At 39.9% G+C, this 16,644-nt stretch overlaps 1 protein-coding gene across 3 annotated transcripts in view; it reads right to left on the minus strand.

Moving 5' to 3' along the window:
- DPP6 (dipeptidyl peptidase like 6) overlaps window positions 1-16,644 on the minus strand; it is a 548,682-nt gene that overhangs the window by 259,731 nt on the left and 272,307 nt on the right. The window lies entirely within an intron of this gene.

Below are 16,644 nucleotides of genomic sequence, written 5' to 3' on the forward strand. Positions count from 1 at the left end.
TATGTTTCTTCACTTGCTTTCCCTCGCTGTGCCTCAATACCCACCCTGCATTCACCTTTCTGCACTGCATGTCTCACAAGGTGTGTGGGCTAAAGCAAAGGATGGATAAAACCTATTACCAGTATACTGAAAGCAAGTAAAAATGATATTTATGGAAAACAGGCCAGCTGGAAATGCCTACCCAGAATCCTCAACACAGAGGTAAGGTTTGTCTTCTTTTTTCAAGGCTGGGGAAAAAAAAAAAAAAAAAAAAAAAAAAGTAGAAAAAAAAAGTGAAAAAAAAAAAAAAAGAAAAAAATGAAAAAAAAAGAGAAGGAATAGGATGAGCAGTGGTGACTTAATACTGGTACAGCCTCAGTAGTCCACTTTCCATGTGATAAAGCAAACAGAAACCAGATCAATCCATGCTCTCCTTTTTAAAAATTGACCAGCAGTTTTGATGTGCCACTTGGAGCACCTTTGAGAGGCTTAGTTTTCAGTGAGTGAGAGTTGGTTTTTGAAATTGGGTAGCACTGTCCCTCTGCTTTAACTGCCTCAGTAGGGAGTGGTACTCTTTGGTACTGAGAAAGCTGCACCAAACCTGGCTCACAGCTCACATGAAACCGGATGATGCAGTAAAGAAAGTAGAAAACTTACTGCATGATGTACAATTCACACATACAATACACCACTGCCTGAACACAACCTTGAATAGTGTAAATAAACCAAGTAATGCAGTGGCAACATCCTGTTCCCATCCATTTATTTGATCTGCAAGTAACACAAGAGAATGGGTACACAAAGGATGCATAGATCTTTATGTCCCATTCATCTTACTGGGGTCTTCAGAACAGCTGAGCTCAGAGCACTGCATAAGACCTCTAAAACGAGATAAGACATCCTTTATTTATCATTGATAATGTTCATTAATTAAAGCAGGAATTCAGCAATGGCCCCTTGGGTGCTCAGGCAGAGCTGGAGAGAGGGCAGTGAGCACAACACCGGGCAGGCTGAAAACAGAGTTGTTAAATCCTTCCCATCTCTACTTGAAACGACAGACTGCCTCAGATTTTCCCCCACCTATCCCTACTGGAAGTAGAATAAGGCTTTAAAATGCAAGTGCATTCTTTTAGTCCTTCTCATGCTCATGGCTACAGTGTCCCTATGACTACCATTGACAGAAGAGAAGAGAAAGCTGAGGTTGGATGCCCAAAATGTATAGGGGGCATAAAAAGTCCTTTTCTGGGGCTCAAATATACTCTGTGTCTCCCCAGCCCACATGTTTGTTTCTTTGAGGTCTAACAGCCAGGCAGGGGCAGGGTGAAACAGTGAGAGTAAGCAGCAGTGATTTGGGCACAGGTAATTGCTCTGGATGTCCAAGTGCTGCAGTAGGGCCCCAGGACAGGTAAGCAGCATTCTTTAAGGGACCTGAGGACCTCTGCTTAACACTGTGGTGATTCAATATGACTTTGAGATTGTTCTGTTACAGTTTGTTCCACTGTTACTTTTTGTGAATATGAATAAAATACACAGCAGTTTTACCAGAAAGGTACACTTAATTGTACTTTCCTCCACATAATCCAAATCAACAAATACATCCTTTCTATAGCACTCTCATTATAACACATAATGCTGTACGAAAATAACAAGAAATAATGGCACAAACATTTCAAAGTAACCTACAGCTGAATAATTGAACACATCTCTGAATTATTCCATGAAATATATATATATTTCTCTGATTTCCTTCAGTTGAGAAAATAGCACAAGGATGGGAATTTGTGATATCTGGAGACTGATAGAAAGTTCCCTAACATTGCTACACAGATCTTGCAAAACCTAGGAGCTCGAAAAAAAAGGCTATGGAAGACTGTGTATTTTTTCCCCTGATGATATATCCCTTAACAAACCATGCAAGTATGAAATCTGAGCTTGACAGTGCTGTATCACAGACAGAACCATGTACCTGTCACATATAAGTAATGCATGTCTCATTCCCAGACCTCACAGATCTCTGCGATTACACATACTTGTCACATATATATATATAAAAATCAGACCATGTGTACATCACATTGGCATAAGTGATTACCTAAATATTCTGTAGCACAACAGCATCCAAAAAGACACAAAAGCTGAGCCCACTCCAACTTTCAGTCACCACCCAAGTTTTTCACTATCCCAACTATGGATTAGTTGCAGAAAGAGGTGCAGAAGGAATTAAAACCTGTTGGCTAAATGTCAGCAGTAGGAAACAAAAGCGAATCAATAGCATGTGCTGAGATCAGGCTTTGCTGTAAACGATATGTTCTGGAAAGCACTTGGGTCTCCATTTAGCTCTGCCAGCAAAATATCCACAATTGCAATTGCGGAGAGCTTATGAAGTCTCACCTTCATACATGAACTCACACTGGAAGAAAGAAATTGCAACACCCATCCCTGCATGCTCTGTAGGGCAGATCAGACAATTTAAAGCAAGAAGGGTCAGATTTTATCACACCTGAGAAAACTACTAGCCTTTTATTGCAAATATTACCCAAAGACAACCTTTTGGACATATTTTCCAGGGATAATAGGCTTAGGTCCTATATTTACTCATTTAATCAGCAGCCTTTCCATTTCTCTTGTTCTCCTCCACAGATCAAGACATCTGATGGTGTGGGAAATGGCTGCTGAATGGGACATTTAGAGGTTTAAACTTCAAGAGCCTAGAATAGTGGAAATAGAAGCTGACCAGCAGGAAAAAAAAAAAATCAATTCCATCTGCCTTATAAAGCAAACCAGAGCGGGAATAGTTGGTTAAATACTTTTCACCTTGTGCTGTAGTTTGGTGATATCAGAGCAAGCAACAGCTTCTCTGAAAGGAGTGATATGAGAAGAAAGCATAATAGATTGATGGGAAAAGGACACACGTTCATGCTTGCCAGTAAATCTGAGCTCAGCATGAAAAGAAGACTGTTGTACAAAGCTTTAACGAACAGGATTCCTCAGCAGCACTTCACCTGATCATTCTGGCCCTTCCAGTGGTCAAAGAAAGTCAGGGTAAATGGGAAAATACTAAGCAACATATCAAGCTTTTAATTAACTACAGAAATGAAGTCAAGAGACAAGCTTTCCAGAACAGATTAATCTATTTTCAACAGACTTTATTCTCTTTATATTTGCCAGGAACAGGCTGCATGTGATTGAAAATTACACAAATAGCACTATACTAAGTAGTGGTCTTGAAAGGATGCTTTAATTTGGTATTTTCTTGAAGCTGATTTTAATTCAGATTGTATTGACAGCAGAATGGCACGGTCATTATTTAATAGTTCATGTTACCTGCTAGACAGTAGTCTGAGATTGCTGGTTTTCTCTTGTGCTAGTGTTAGCAGGAAAATAATTTATTCATTTGTAGTCCATCCAGCATTACATTTTTTTTTTTTTAATCAACCGAGCCATTAGGATGACTCTGTTTATAATAAAAAAGAACTGTTTCATATCTCTTTGCTAAATAAAATCTGCAATATAATTTTCTATAGTAAAGATACAATCTTTAGCAACACTGTTAGAGGATTCCAAGTAGTTCTGTTAAAGAGACCTTTTCAAAAAATATTTTATTTTCTCCCTATTATGAATTTGCCTTGTTAAACTTAACTAATGTTAAGACAGAGATGGTAAAATAAACCCTTCTGATACACAAAGACCTTTGATGAAATAGTGGAGCCCACACTGTGCTGCAGAGCATGGTGCCAGAACTCCTCTTCACTTTGTCTTTCTTTCCATGAGGAAGAAGTGGTAGTTAATTTATCTGGGAGGAATTCTTTTTCGGGAAACAGAAACTTAAGTATCTTCGTCAGATTTTGCACTGTAAATGAAGTTTAAATTTCTATAATCAAAGATACTTGATTGCTTTAAAAGGCTGGTAGAGCTTCCATCTTGGCACAGGCCTGTGCATCTTCTTCTCCCAGGCACTAAAGCTCCTTGACATTACTCTGGCTCTGTAAAGTGGCTATAAGTGGCTCTAAGTGCAACACACATCAATTTTAAAGCCTCCTTACACAGTCAGAGAAGTGCAATGCAGACACAGTATAAATGAAAATCCATTTTTGTGAGCTGAAGTCACAACTGAAAAGCATCTGTTCATAAAATAATCCTGTGACACAGGTGCGTGCAACCAATATAGTCAACATATTGGAAAGCAATTGAAAAGAGGCTAAAAGAAAAATAATCTCTTGCTTATTTATTTATTTATTTTCTTGTATTTGTATTATGTCAGTACCCAGAAGCTGAACTGCCCAGGGTTTTCCTGTGCTTTGGGCTCAAGAAGTTTCCAACAGAACAGACTCTGCTGAAAATAATTTACAGTCCAAAGAAGAATATTTTGCCTGACACTTGCCCAGAACATGGCTGTCTATTCCTAAAGAGACCATTTTTTTGCTGTTGCCAAGTTTTTCTGGCTAAGCCCACGAAGAACTGACATTTCTTTCTCTGGTACTCACTTCCAAGGCACCCTGTACTAAAACTCTTTCAGTGTGTGCAGCATCACACTTCTCCCCTCCTTTCATAGACTATTTCAAAGTACCTTTTCCAAAAGGCTTGAATGATTGACATCATCATCATTCAGTAACTTTCGTTTCTGTTACCTCTCCATTCGGGTTGAGCAAGGATTTGAAAGGTACAGTTCCTCATGCAGGTTTCCAGCCTCTGCCAGCCCATCATTGCTGGCCAGGGTTTGATTCACCCTCCACTGAACCCGGGGATGTGTTTCTACCTGTGGTGCTGGTCATTAACAGCCTTGCTGGGTCCAGGAGCTGGGCTTTACCCTTGCCTGTGTGTGACCCTGCAGCTCAGCATTCTGGAAATCCACAGCTGTAGTTCTTGTAAACTATCAGGAAGTAATTCAAAACCCAAGGTTTTTTGTTTTTGTTTTTGTTTTCTCCTTTTGAGCACCACTTATCTGTAGAGTTATTCATGAATGAGACTCCTGATCCATCCACAGTGGGACGTGACGGTGTATTTACAGTCCAAGATCCATTTCAGTTAATATTGTACTATTTACACTCATCTGCCATAAATCTAATATTGTTGTGATGACTATTGCATTTAATGTACTCTAGGAATACTCTGCAAGCCAGTATCAATTATGTTTGCAAATAAACTGATGCTTTGGGTTAAACAAAGTGAAAACATTCTTCCTCTGAGAAATGCAGTACTTTGTATCTGCGGCTATTTCAAGTGAATCTTATGTTTTATTCAATTAAGTACCACTGAAGATTACAATGATTCAGAAAATATTAAATGAAAAACATCGATTCTGCAATAATAACATTGGATGAGCCAGGGACTGCTACCAATAACATAATCATGATGCATCAAACTCAATTACAACTTCAGAATTGTTCCTTAATTTCACAGCAATTATTTAAAGATATTTTCAACTCAACTCCTTTGCCATTGACATTTGCACAAAGCCATCTCTAATTTAAAGGCTGATATTTTGTGACCCAGATCGAGACACCTGGCACATAAACTACCAGGCAGCATGAATCTTCCAAAATAATACGTGTTCTCATCATCTTCCTCTTTGACATTAGCGGTTGCAAAGACTGGATCCTGCAGGCATGGCAAGCTGGAGGCTTGCACCAAACGCAGACTTTCACATTTCTTTGCATTTTGCAGCCCTACACTACTCTGATGATGGCCTGTAATTGGCCAGTTTAAGCTTTACTGAACTCAGGAAATCTGTTTGACTTCTGTCCCTTCTGTATTAGAAAGCAAACAAAATAACTCCAACCCACAATCCTTACACACACATACAAATAAAATAAAAAAAAAAGCTCAGAAAAATAGTTTTGAAAATGAGATATGTGGAGATAGAAATTCCAAGCTAATTCTATGTGCCATCATGTATTTTTTATAAAAAGAGAATTTTTTGCGAAGCAATGTCACATAATAGGTGTGACTTGATCAGACCTGTCATTCCAGCCTCAGTACAATGGTTTAAAATGCAATACCAATTCTCATTAGATCCACTGCACAGCTCTTAAAGCATCACTTTTCCCTTACAGACCAGGAGTCTTTCCAGCAGCCATCTTTATAATTATGTTTATTATTAGCATCAATTTCCATTTCACCATTCACCTCAGAGGAACAACAGATGCCTTTCCCCATTTTCAAGGCATATCAGCAATAATTGCTTTACTCACTACAGAAACACAGTCAGTGCTGTGCTGACGCATGGCAGCTCTTCACAAATCACAGCAACCCCTAATGACAAAGGAGCCATCAACTAAGGAATAGCACCAACCAGCTTCTTCCCCCCCCCCCCCCCCCCCCCCCAGGATTTTCTTGAGCCATTGACTTTTTACTCAAGTTCAAAATATATCTGCAAACCTAAGAGTGAAAATATTAATAAAATAAAATTTTAAAAAAAGGTTAGTGTGCACACGCATGTTCGGAGAGGTTGTTACAAGGTGCAACTCCCTCCAAGCAGGAGAAAGGAAGGATGGACAGACAGAAGCAGAGCTATGGCTCCATCCTCATATAGAGACAGCAGAGCCAGTGCTAAGGAGAGGAGAAAGATCCCAAACCTTTAAGAAAATCTCCATCAAAACCAAGGTAACCCATGAGGCAACGGAGACTCCATATATCTGGGAGAGCTCCAACCCCACACAAGGGCCCCATGCAAGCACCCATCCTTCAGTCACCACACAGCCCAGCTTCCCTTTCATTGACCTTAGTAACTGAATCTTGAGGAAATAAAGATGTACAGAGCTTCCCTGAGCCTCCTCACTCAGTGAGCCACGTGAGAAACCCGAATTTTATTAAAAAGGAAAAAAAATTAATTTCTGCTCTTCTTGAAGAAAGAAAAAGCTTGACTTCATTAACACAAAAGACACAAAACCCAGAAGAGAGATAAAAAGGCCTGAAAAACACATTCATTTTAAAAATGCTGATACTCTTTTTCTTTTCTCTTTAGTATGGATTATTACTTCTTGAACATTCAGGTCTGTCAGTGCAGCAGGTTGTCCACCCAAACATTTAGCAAACTTGGTAATACTTAGCTCTAATGACTTCAAAGCCTGAGAAAGCACAGGAACATCATCATTTCATGCATCAGATCTATTTAAGAACACATACAAAGCACTGCTCACAAGCCATAACAGAGACAATATTGTCCCAGCAATAAAACCACAGAATGGAAAAATCACAGATATATTACCCATTTTCAAATTTCATTAATATATATATATATATATATATATATATATATATATATATATGTATATCAAAAGCGAGCAAGATTTTGGTCATGCTGTTTTCACTGGAGAAACTCTAAAGCAAAAAATAAGATAGCAATTTAACACAGGATAATGGAATTATATATTTTTCCCCTCAGCTTGAAGAAGGCCCCCTGGCCAAAAATGAAATTAAGCTACTCTTCACCATGTAATATTTAAAGATTTTTTTTTCCTATTTTCATAGTTAGTTTTGCTATTGTTATCTGTGATACAATAATACTAAATTGTATGAGTGCGTCAATCTGTCAAACATTATAATAAAATTGCCTAATAGGAAGCCTGTAAGTGCAGCCACTTTACCAGCGAAACCATTTCTGAAAGAAGGATATCTTTGTACCAGAAGGCAAGATAAAAACAGAGGACGCATTACATTGGATCAGACTGATGATCAGCAGAGCACAGCTCACAGTAATGACAGCCAGAATCAGCCACAGAGTAAAGGTTCACAAACTTGCTTCAAGGCACACATTTTCTGCTGTTAAGAAACATTATATTTTTTTTCCAAATGCCTTTTTTTATTATTATTATTTAATGTGCTTATAAAATTTGTCCTTATAATCGTGAATGCTTTTTGTTCCTGCAAACACAGTAGTGCAGAAGAGAACTGACTAGAAAGTACAAGTGGTCAGATTAATTGGGTAGACAGTATAATGAATTTCAGAAAATATAAGACACAGGAATGATGCTGTGCTTCCAGCTTAGCTTTTATCTTTATAAAAAAAATATATATATATATTTAAAATTTGACTTAAATCATGGAGTCTGACTATCTCTCCTTAAGCATGTTATTGATAATGAGAGCAACAGTGGTATTCTTAGTTTTGATACAAGTGTCCATATTCTTCCCAAAAGTGGAAGAACTCTTCTCTCAGCCCAATTCATGACAATGAGCTCCATGTATGATAACAACATTCTGGTATTTGATTTGAACTCAAACATTGTAAACATGAGGTTTTCCACCTGTTCAGAAGCTTTTGATTTCTCTTCTTGTGATCATACCTTGCAGCAGAACTTGAGCTGCTACTGGGAAATGGGTGAAAAGGAAACCTATTTAACGGGAGCCTGAGTGGGAAATTTCATTGCTCTTTCTTCGATCGTGGTTCTTTTCTCCTTGCAGATTTTTGTGTATCTGTTCAACAACGACCATGGCCATTTGTCTGTCTGTGTGTGAAGAAGAGGAAAAGACATGCCAATGATCAGGTTAGTCCCATCCCCTTCCTTTGCCTTCCCCTACCATGAGAGAAAAGGGCTCCAAATTCTCAGGTTCCTTTACCCTGTGCCCTACATACATGTGTATATGCCCTACACATCCCTTCCTTCTCTTACCCTATGGTTATTTTGCACATCCCCATCAGAAACACACATCTTGCCTTCTGGCTGCTGCATGACTGTTTAGTTTTATTTGTACAACTTTTCATCACCTCCCACGGGATACCCTTCATCTCTGCCCAACTCCCTCAGATCTCAGCACCTCCCAAGTGCTCACCCAAACCTCCCCCATCATCCTATCCCCTCTGGCACACCTCCTTGCTGCTGAGATTTCCTACCAGCACTGAAGCAGCGGAGAGCAGAGCATCCTGTCTCCTGTTCTGCCAGACAAATCCCAGCAGGACACTCCACTGCCTCGTGCCTCCCCAGGGAAGCAGATCTAGGATAAAGATGGAGTTACTGATTCTTGGCAGGACACTTGGTTTCCATGAGCTAGATCTGGCCCAGAGGCTGACACCTGAAGAGTCCTATGTGGCAGTTTGATATCCTCTTTGTGGACTCCCTTCCAAAAGTAAATAACACAAATATTTAATCAATTTCTCTGTTTTAGAAGTGTTCAAGTCTCAAAACATCCTCACTAGGCATCTCTGAGCACAGCCCTGCATTCAGTATTCCCAATGAAGCTAGTGTGCTTACTTATATAATTATATTTATATAATTACATTATAATTATCCTCTGTATTATCCTATATCCCATTTTTTATTCTTTTTAACATCTTGTTTGCATTCTGTTAATTCATTTTTTCTGAATCCTGCTAAGCTCCTGGCCTCAGTGATGTATTGTGGTGATGTAGCTCCAGAGGTGCACTGTCATCCAAGCAATTACTGTTGTCCATTATCAACTAATTTCCATTGTCTATAGAAAAACTCAAGGTCACACTATTCCACTGCAGCTTTGGGCTGATCACCCAAAAGAACATGCCACTAATAATTACTATTTAAATGCTAAAATAGAGAATTGCAAACACATTAGCAGAAGTTCAGCTATGAAGATTATGCTAGAGAAGGAGATTATCATAACCAGATCCCTGAAGGTGCTGAGCTCTTGCAATTCCTATTTGCATTCCTGCAGAGTGAGTGCAAGAGGGCTGTTCTGGCATGATAGAGTAACAATGCACAGAACTGCAATGGAGGCATGCATGGAAAGTATGCTGCCTCTAAACTGTGGGACAGATCCTACAGTGCCATTGTCTGACCAATTCTTTGACTGAAAACTTCATCAGCAAGAAACATATTACAGCTTTCTCTTTCTGCAAAAGATGAGAAAATGCCTGAGGAATTTGGCTCATAGCCAACGAGCAGCAAAATAAAGAGGAAATCCCTCCTGTTAATGTCTGCTGCCTTGGGACATGACAGGGTTGATGCAACACCTCTAAAAGCTTGAACAATTAGCAGACATGAAGAACATCACATGTAGGACAGAGATGGGCAGCTACCCTTTGCTTCTAGGGACTCTTATCTCCAAACCAACATGGGAGCCCTCCCTTGGGAAGGAACTCAGCACAGAGAAAGGTTGAAACCATCACACCCCATTCTTCATCTTCTGTTAAGTATTTTGTGACATCAAATTCAGCACTGCTTTAAACAATCTGGCTTGCCATCATTAATAAGTATGAGGCCAATCATCACCCCAGACAGAGCTGAGCTCCTTCAAATATGGAATCGTCCCTCAAGGGCAACTTCTGCCAATGTCAGACATAAGATTTTGCACAGATTAAAGATTACAATGCATGGCCTTGAATGGCTTTTCACTGTCCTGCCCCTTGCTGAACCTGACCTGTAACACAAGGCACACAAAGAAGTATGAGATTTTCACTTTTCCTCCACAATATTTTAAGTCTAAGACTCAAAACAATGTATATGTAGCATAAGAATCTGTAAGATCCCACCCTAATGCTGCTAGATTCTATTTAATACATTTGCTCTCAGCTCTCTTATCTCTCTGCATTGTTACTGATAGTATTTATTCTTGCTGAGCTATTTTTTAATCATTTTCAGGAGATAATGTGTGTTTATTAAGTAGATCAATATTTTGCATGCTATTCTTTCAGGAAAGCCAGATAAATTATAGACTTTGCTTGGCATTTGTCTCCTGGTACAATAACGTGTCTCAGAAGTGCAAGTAAATTTATAAGCCAGAACTCCCTTTTCCTGAGTCCAAGCAAACAATCTTCTATCATGTGCTTGCAGAAGCAAAACATATTTTTCCCTTATCAGTTATATTCATATCAATGAATGGCATAAACACTGGATTTTTTCTTGAGCATCACTTGTGAACATGGACTGCGTTAGCTCCTCTTTCCTCAATCCTCTTGAACAACCCTATCCTTGGAGACGGACCAAAAAAAATACCTGTAAAAGTTTGCAATTCCACATGCTGCTTCCATCTCAGTGCTGGAATGTAACTCATCTGGACCTGGTGCCTTGTCAACTTCCAACATTTCTAATTGCCTAAGTATGGTCTCTGGCATAATCATAAAACTTTTTAGCATTTTGTAGTGTCCTAGGAATACGTATTCTAGTCTCTGATGTGACCTTCAGCTTTTTCTCTTAATACCAATGGCAAAGACTTTGCGGCAGCTATTTGCAATGACAACCTCATCTGTCATGCCCTACTCGTGTCTCTTAAAAACCTTGTTCACCTCTGCATTGCTACCTTGTTTCTGTGATATTTTAGGACATTGCAGTTCTTTATCCATGTTCCCATTACTGTATAAGTATCCCAGCTTAATTTTTGGATGTCTTTTTTCTTTTCTCTTTGCAGATCATTTATTTATTTTACTCACAACAATGACAAGACTGACTGCTGTATTGGACAAAAGGACTAAGCTGCCTTTTTCTTTTCTTTTCTTTTTTTTTTAAACAAAAGCAATAATTACAGATTCCCTCATTCTCTTTATATAACTGCATGCACACATGCATTTAGGGAACTGTTTTTGGAAGTGTTGCAGTTTACATAGGTAATTTTATTTATTCAAGCCTCCAGCACATCAGAATGCTCACAGAGGGAAGAGATGAAATCATTTGAAGTAAAAACCCGTGAGTTTTTACATCCAAATCTTTGGGTTTCTGATATATCTGATCACTGTATTTGTCTGTTTGCAGAAGAGACTGAAAGGCTGAAACACTGGAGGGAACCTGCTCTCAACAGCAACTCTTAGGGCCAGGTTGTCATTTACTTTAAGCTTCCTCCTGTGCTACTCTTGTCAAAGTGATGTGAGGGAGAACTAAAATAAATGGCAATAAAGATGAGGATGACATCCCTTATCTTCTATGCCATCTTCCAAAAATCAGCTTTTCCCTGCTATATGTTTCATAGAATCATAGAATAACCTGACTTGGAAGGGACCCACAAGGATCATCAAGTACAGCTTCAGGCTCCACAAACAACCACCTGAAAATCAGACCCTATGTCTGAGAGCATTGTCCAAACACTTGTTGAACCCCAGCTGGTTCAGTGCCATGACAACTGCCCTGGGGAGCCTGTTTCAGTGCCCGACCACCTCTGGGAACTTTACTCCCCTCAGTCTCCTCTTGTCCAGGCTGAACAAACCAAGTGACCTCAGACACTCATACATCTTCCCCTCCAGACCCTTCACAATGTTTGTAGCCCTCCTTTGGACACTCTTTAATAGTTTTATGTCCTTTTTATATTGTGGCATGTCAAACTGCACACAGTACTTGAGGTGAGACTGTACCAACACAGAGCAGAACAGGACAATCCCTTCTCTCCACCAGCTAGCCATGCTGTGCCTGATGAACCCCAGGGTACAGCCACCCTTTCTGGCTGCCAGGACACACTGTTAGCTCATATTCATCAGCCAAAACCCCCACATCCCTTTCCATGGGGCTGCTTCCCAGCCTCTCTTCCTTCAGTCTGTACATTATAACTAGGGTTGCCTGTTCCCAGGTGCAGAATCTGGCACTTGCTCTTAATAACCATATTGTTGGTGATTGCCTAGCCCTCTAATTTGTGATCTCTCTGCAAAGTCTCTCTGCCCAAAATGGAGTCAACAGCTCCTCACAGTGTAGTGTCATCTATAAACAGCATACCTCAAAGTCCTGCATCCAAGTCATTTACAAAAAAGAGAATTGGCCCTGAAATGGAACCACACTAGTGACTGGCCTCCAGCTTGATGTAACCCCATTTACAATAACCCTTTGAGCCCAAGTATTTCCCATGTACTATGTAGAATTTTCTAAGCCCCAGGCTAGATCACAAGTGATCAGCTTAAATGCCCTATGGCTGGTGCCAGTTTCCCTATTCTTAACAGTATTTCTTCATAATTCTGACATTTTTCCTTTTTTTTTTTTTTTTTTTTACTAGTTGAAACCTATATCCATATGTTGTTCTGTCCCTTGGGTTGACCAGCAAATCCAAACTCTTTGAATCTTGTCTCATTAAGCATTCCCCCTTCAACTTAAGTGGTTTGTTTGTTTGTTTGTTTTTTGGGGAGGGGGGTCTATATTCAAATAGGAAGCACACATGGCAGAAGCAAGCCAACAGAGAGGAGACATTCCCACATCCTATATGTGTGCAGCCTTTTCCTGAACAGTCCAAAGTGGTGCTCAGCTTTTCAGGTTTGCAATATCACATTGCAAACCTAAGTCTGCTTTTCCTGGAACAGGCTTTTGACTATGCCTGTTTTCCCCAGATTTTTTTTAAGCACATTCCCTTCCTCCACTTTACTCAAATGCATTAATTTGTATTACGCAGAGATGAAATTAACTCCATTATCTGTGTTTATCATCTCTATGTCCCTTTGTAGTCTTTCCTTTCCTGCCTATTACTCACAGTTACTCCCTATATAGCATCACACACAGATTCATTAACAGGCTGTTTACTCCCTCTTCAGGATCATTAAATGAAGATGCTAAATGAGACCTGACCTAACATGGACAGCTGCAATAAGCAATTCCTTGTAAAAAGAATCTTTTCCATTTATCAAAAACTTTGTCGCAATTTTCAGTCTTCTCCAAAGTGTTTACATTGATGCATTTTCTACAAGTTTCCAAATTTAGCTCATTATTTCATCCTGACAGAAGTTAGTAAAAGGGTCCCATACCACAAACCAAAGAGTTCTTCAAGACATTAAACTGCTCTCTCCATATGCTCCCTCCAAATTGATAGAAAAATCTCAAAACTTCTACAGAGTCCACAAGGGCATTAGTGATTCTCAGCTCTCTTCAGAATTGGGGAGGTTATGTGTAGGGTACCAGCCCTGGGTGATTGGAGGATGTGAATCAGTTGGAAAGAGTCCAGGAGAGGATCACAGGTTTCTAAAAATACATTGTATCTGAAGAAAAACCTGAAAGAACTTGGATCGTTTAATTTACAGAGGCAGAGAAGATGTAATATCTCTTGGGAATGGCATGGGTATAATTAAACTTGCCTTTGGACAAAAGGGTGAGCTAGATGACCTTCGGAGATCTTTTTCATTCCTATTTTCTCTGATGTTTTGATTGCATAGGTCGCCTGTCCAAATGACTCTTATAGACAGCTGCCATTACAGACAAAAACCCTGAAGTCCTAAGCTTTGTGTTTCTGCCCCAAAATGCATCCATGCTTGTCCCCTCAAATCCTCTTGTCCAGGCAGAGGATGCTCACTCCTTTCCCAACCTGCATTTCAAGGGTAAGAACTTCAGCAAGTGTCATAACAAAGGCAAGAGCTGAAATACCTGCACCCCGGGACACCTGGTTCATAGATAAAAGTCCACACCATGGGCACCAGAGAGCCCCTCTGGCTGGGATGCTCAGCTGGGACACCCACATCAAGGAAGGGAGAAACTTCTGGAAATAATGTCTGGAAGTGCAGATCTGGGTGACCCACTGAGGAGAGGGGAGCTGCTGGCAGCCCTATCTTCTGCCCAGCTCTGCCTGCGCAGCAATGAAGCAGGATGTTCCCCATGTAAAAAATGCTATCGTCAGCCATTCCTTTGGCCTTTCTAATGGAGAAAGCACCATTCTTGGCACAATTTACTGCCTGAAGTCATTCACCTCAAAGCACTTGTTTCTATCCTCTGTTTCTGCTAATATTTAGAGACAAATATTTTCCCTAATTATTATGTTTTTCCTTCACAAAGCCGTGCATCATTCTCCACTCACCCTGCTCTGCTATCACACTGGGCTCTAGTCTCCACACACCCTTCCTAGCAACACTCCTAGTACACTGAAGACCAAATATCTACCATGCTACATCTATTCTTATCTCCAAAACAGCTGCTTTTTATGTTCTCTTGGATTTATGAATTTGCACAGTCTATTTACAGATACAAATACTTTAGCTATAATAGGTCTGACATGTTTTCTTTCACAGTAATGCCCATAAACCTCAGATTAAATCTGTTGCTTAATTAATTTACACTCAGCACAAATCTCTACTTTCATTGGAGCAATGTTTCTACTCTGTTTTGTGATCCTTGTTATACTCTTTACTTCTTTCTCTGCTTCCCCAGGGATGTTCATAACTCCTTTTTCTGAGGTATAGCCTTGTCTGTGTGGGCTGCTTGCAGCTATACTGAACTTCTTGCATTTGGAAACAATTGTCACCATAGGCATTTGGGGGGATTTGGTTTTAATCAGACACTTTCAGTAACTTCATGCAACTCTTCTGTTTGATCATCCAAAGGGAGGAAATATCCATGTTTGCTTTAGAGATCTCTGCTCAAGAGCAAATTGTGTTATCCAGCCAAAGGAAGAGACGAAGCTCTTAGTGAAAAAAAGCACACAGAATCTTGTCTTTGATCACAGAGTTTCATGTAATCCTTTCCCACCTGCTCATTTACCTACATATCATGCTCTCTCCCCATCCTCCTGCTCCCTGCACCAGCCTTTCAGCTCCTCACAGCTCTCCTGCCCTTGCTCACTGGTGTCCTCATTTCCAGTTCACTTTCCTCCCCAGCAGCTCGACTCCTGGCCACTGAGATAGCCCAGTGCTTCCTCCACTTTCTTCCCCTGGGAAGGCACCAGGGGACTTGAGCTCACTGTACAAATATATCCCCTACCACATCCTGCTGGCTGCTAATGATGGCATAGCTCCCTGCCACCACCAAAAGTCAGGTGAGAGGAGTATATATATATATATATATACACATATATATATATATATATATATATACACATATATATATGCAAAAACTGTCACACAGAACAATGTCTCTTGCTGTCTTCTTTCCCACCTGCAACATGGCATTACTGTCTCTGAGAACATCAGCAAAGAAGACTGGATTTGCAATTGCACAAAGTGATTGACATATAAGAAAACAACAGCATTCTATATCTGTATCCATTACATCTCTACAAGAGTACTTAGTGCCAGTTTTGCCAGAGAGCAGGAAGGAGAGGTAGATATTTCCTTTTGCTGGTAAAAATAATCAATCAATCAAACAAACAAATAAATATTAAAACATAAAAAATAGAAAAAGAAACTATCAACAAGGTCATTGCTTCTTTTTCTACACCTAACAGTATATAAAATAATGCCTGTTCCTATTCTGACTGTCATTGGTCCCCTCTGGAGATACAAGGACTCAGCAACCCTGCCCATCCACCACAATGCTGAGGTCCAAGGAGAGCAGGAGTCAGGTCCCACAAAACCCAGGCTGGACACTGTCTGACCTAGATGCCCATGGATGTCAAAGCTGAAATTCAGCCCCTGTCAGAGCCCAGCTGCATAAGAATCACATTTGGTACCCAAAGGCAATGCTAGCACTTTGGCAGCTGAACTTAAGCCCAACCTATGTGTATGTGTGACCTATGTGTGTAAATGTGACTTATATGTAAAATTTTCTGAAGTTGTTGGCTGTTTCCTATTACAGACTGCTTGTAATCTATACACAACAATCTCTCTAAGAAGGAAAGTGTGCCATCTCTATGTATTTCTACATGGCTACAGACCTGGCTCTCCTCTCACCAGGTGCTACTGTAATGAAATGCTGGTGATCAATGGTCTGAGCAAGCAGGCAGCAAAAACAGTGAGTTAGAGAAAGGATTATTCAAACTCCATCATTCAGCATCCAGAAACCTATTTACTAGATTTCATTTTTCCACAGTAAAAATACTTCACTTTGTAAATCTCTGTAAGTTAAAGGAAATGAAACAAATAAAAGA

The sequence above is a fragment of the Anas platyrhynchos genome, chromosome 2 (assembly GCF_047663525.1).
Source record: "Anas platyrhynchos isolate ZD024472 breed Pekin duck chromosome 2, IASCAAS_PekinDuck_T2T, whole genome shotgun sequence".
In the NCBI taxonomy this organism is placed as follows: Eukaryota; Metazoa; Chordata; class Aves; order Anseriformes; family Anatidae; genus Anas; species Anas platyrhynchos.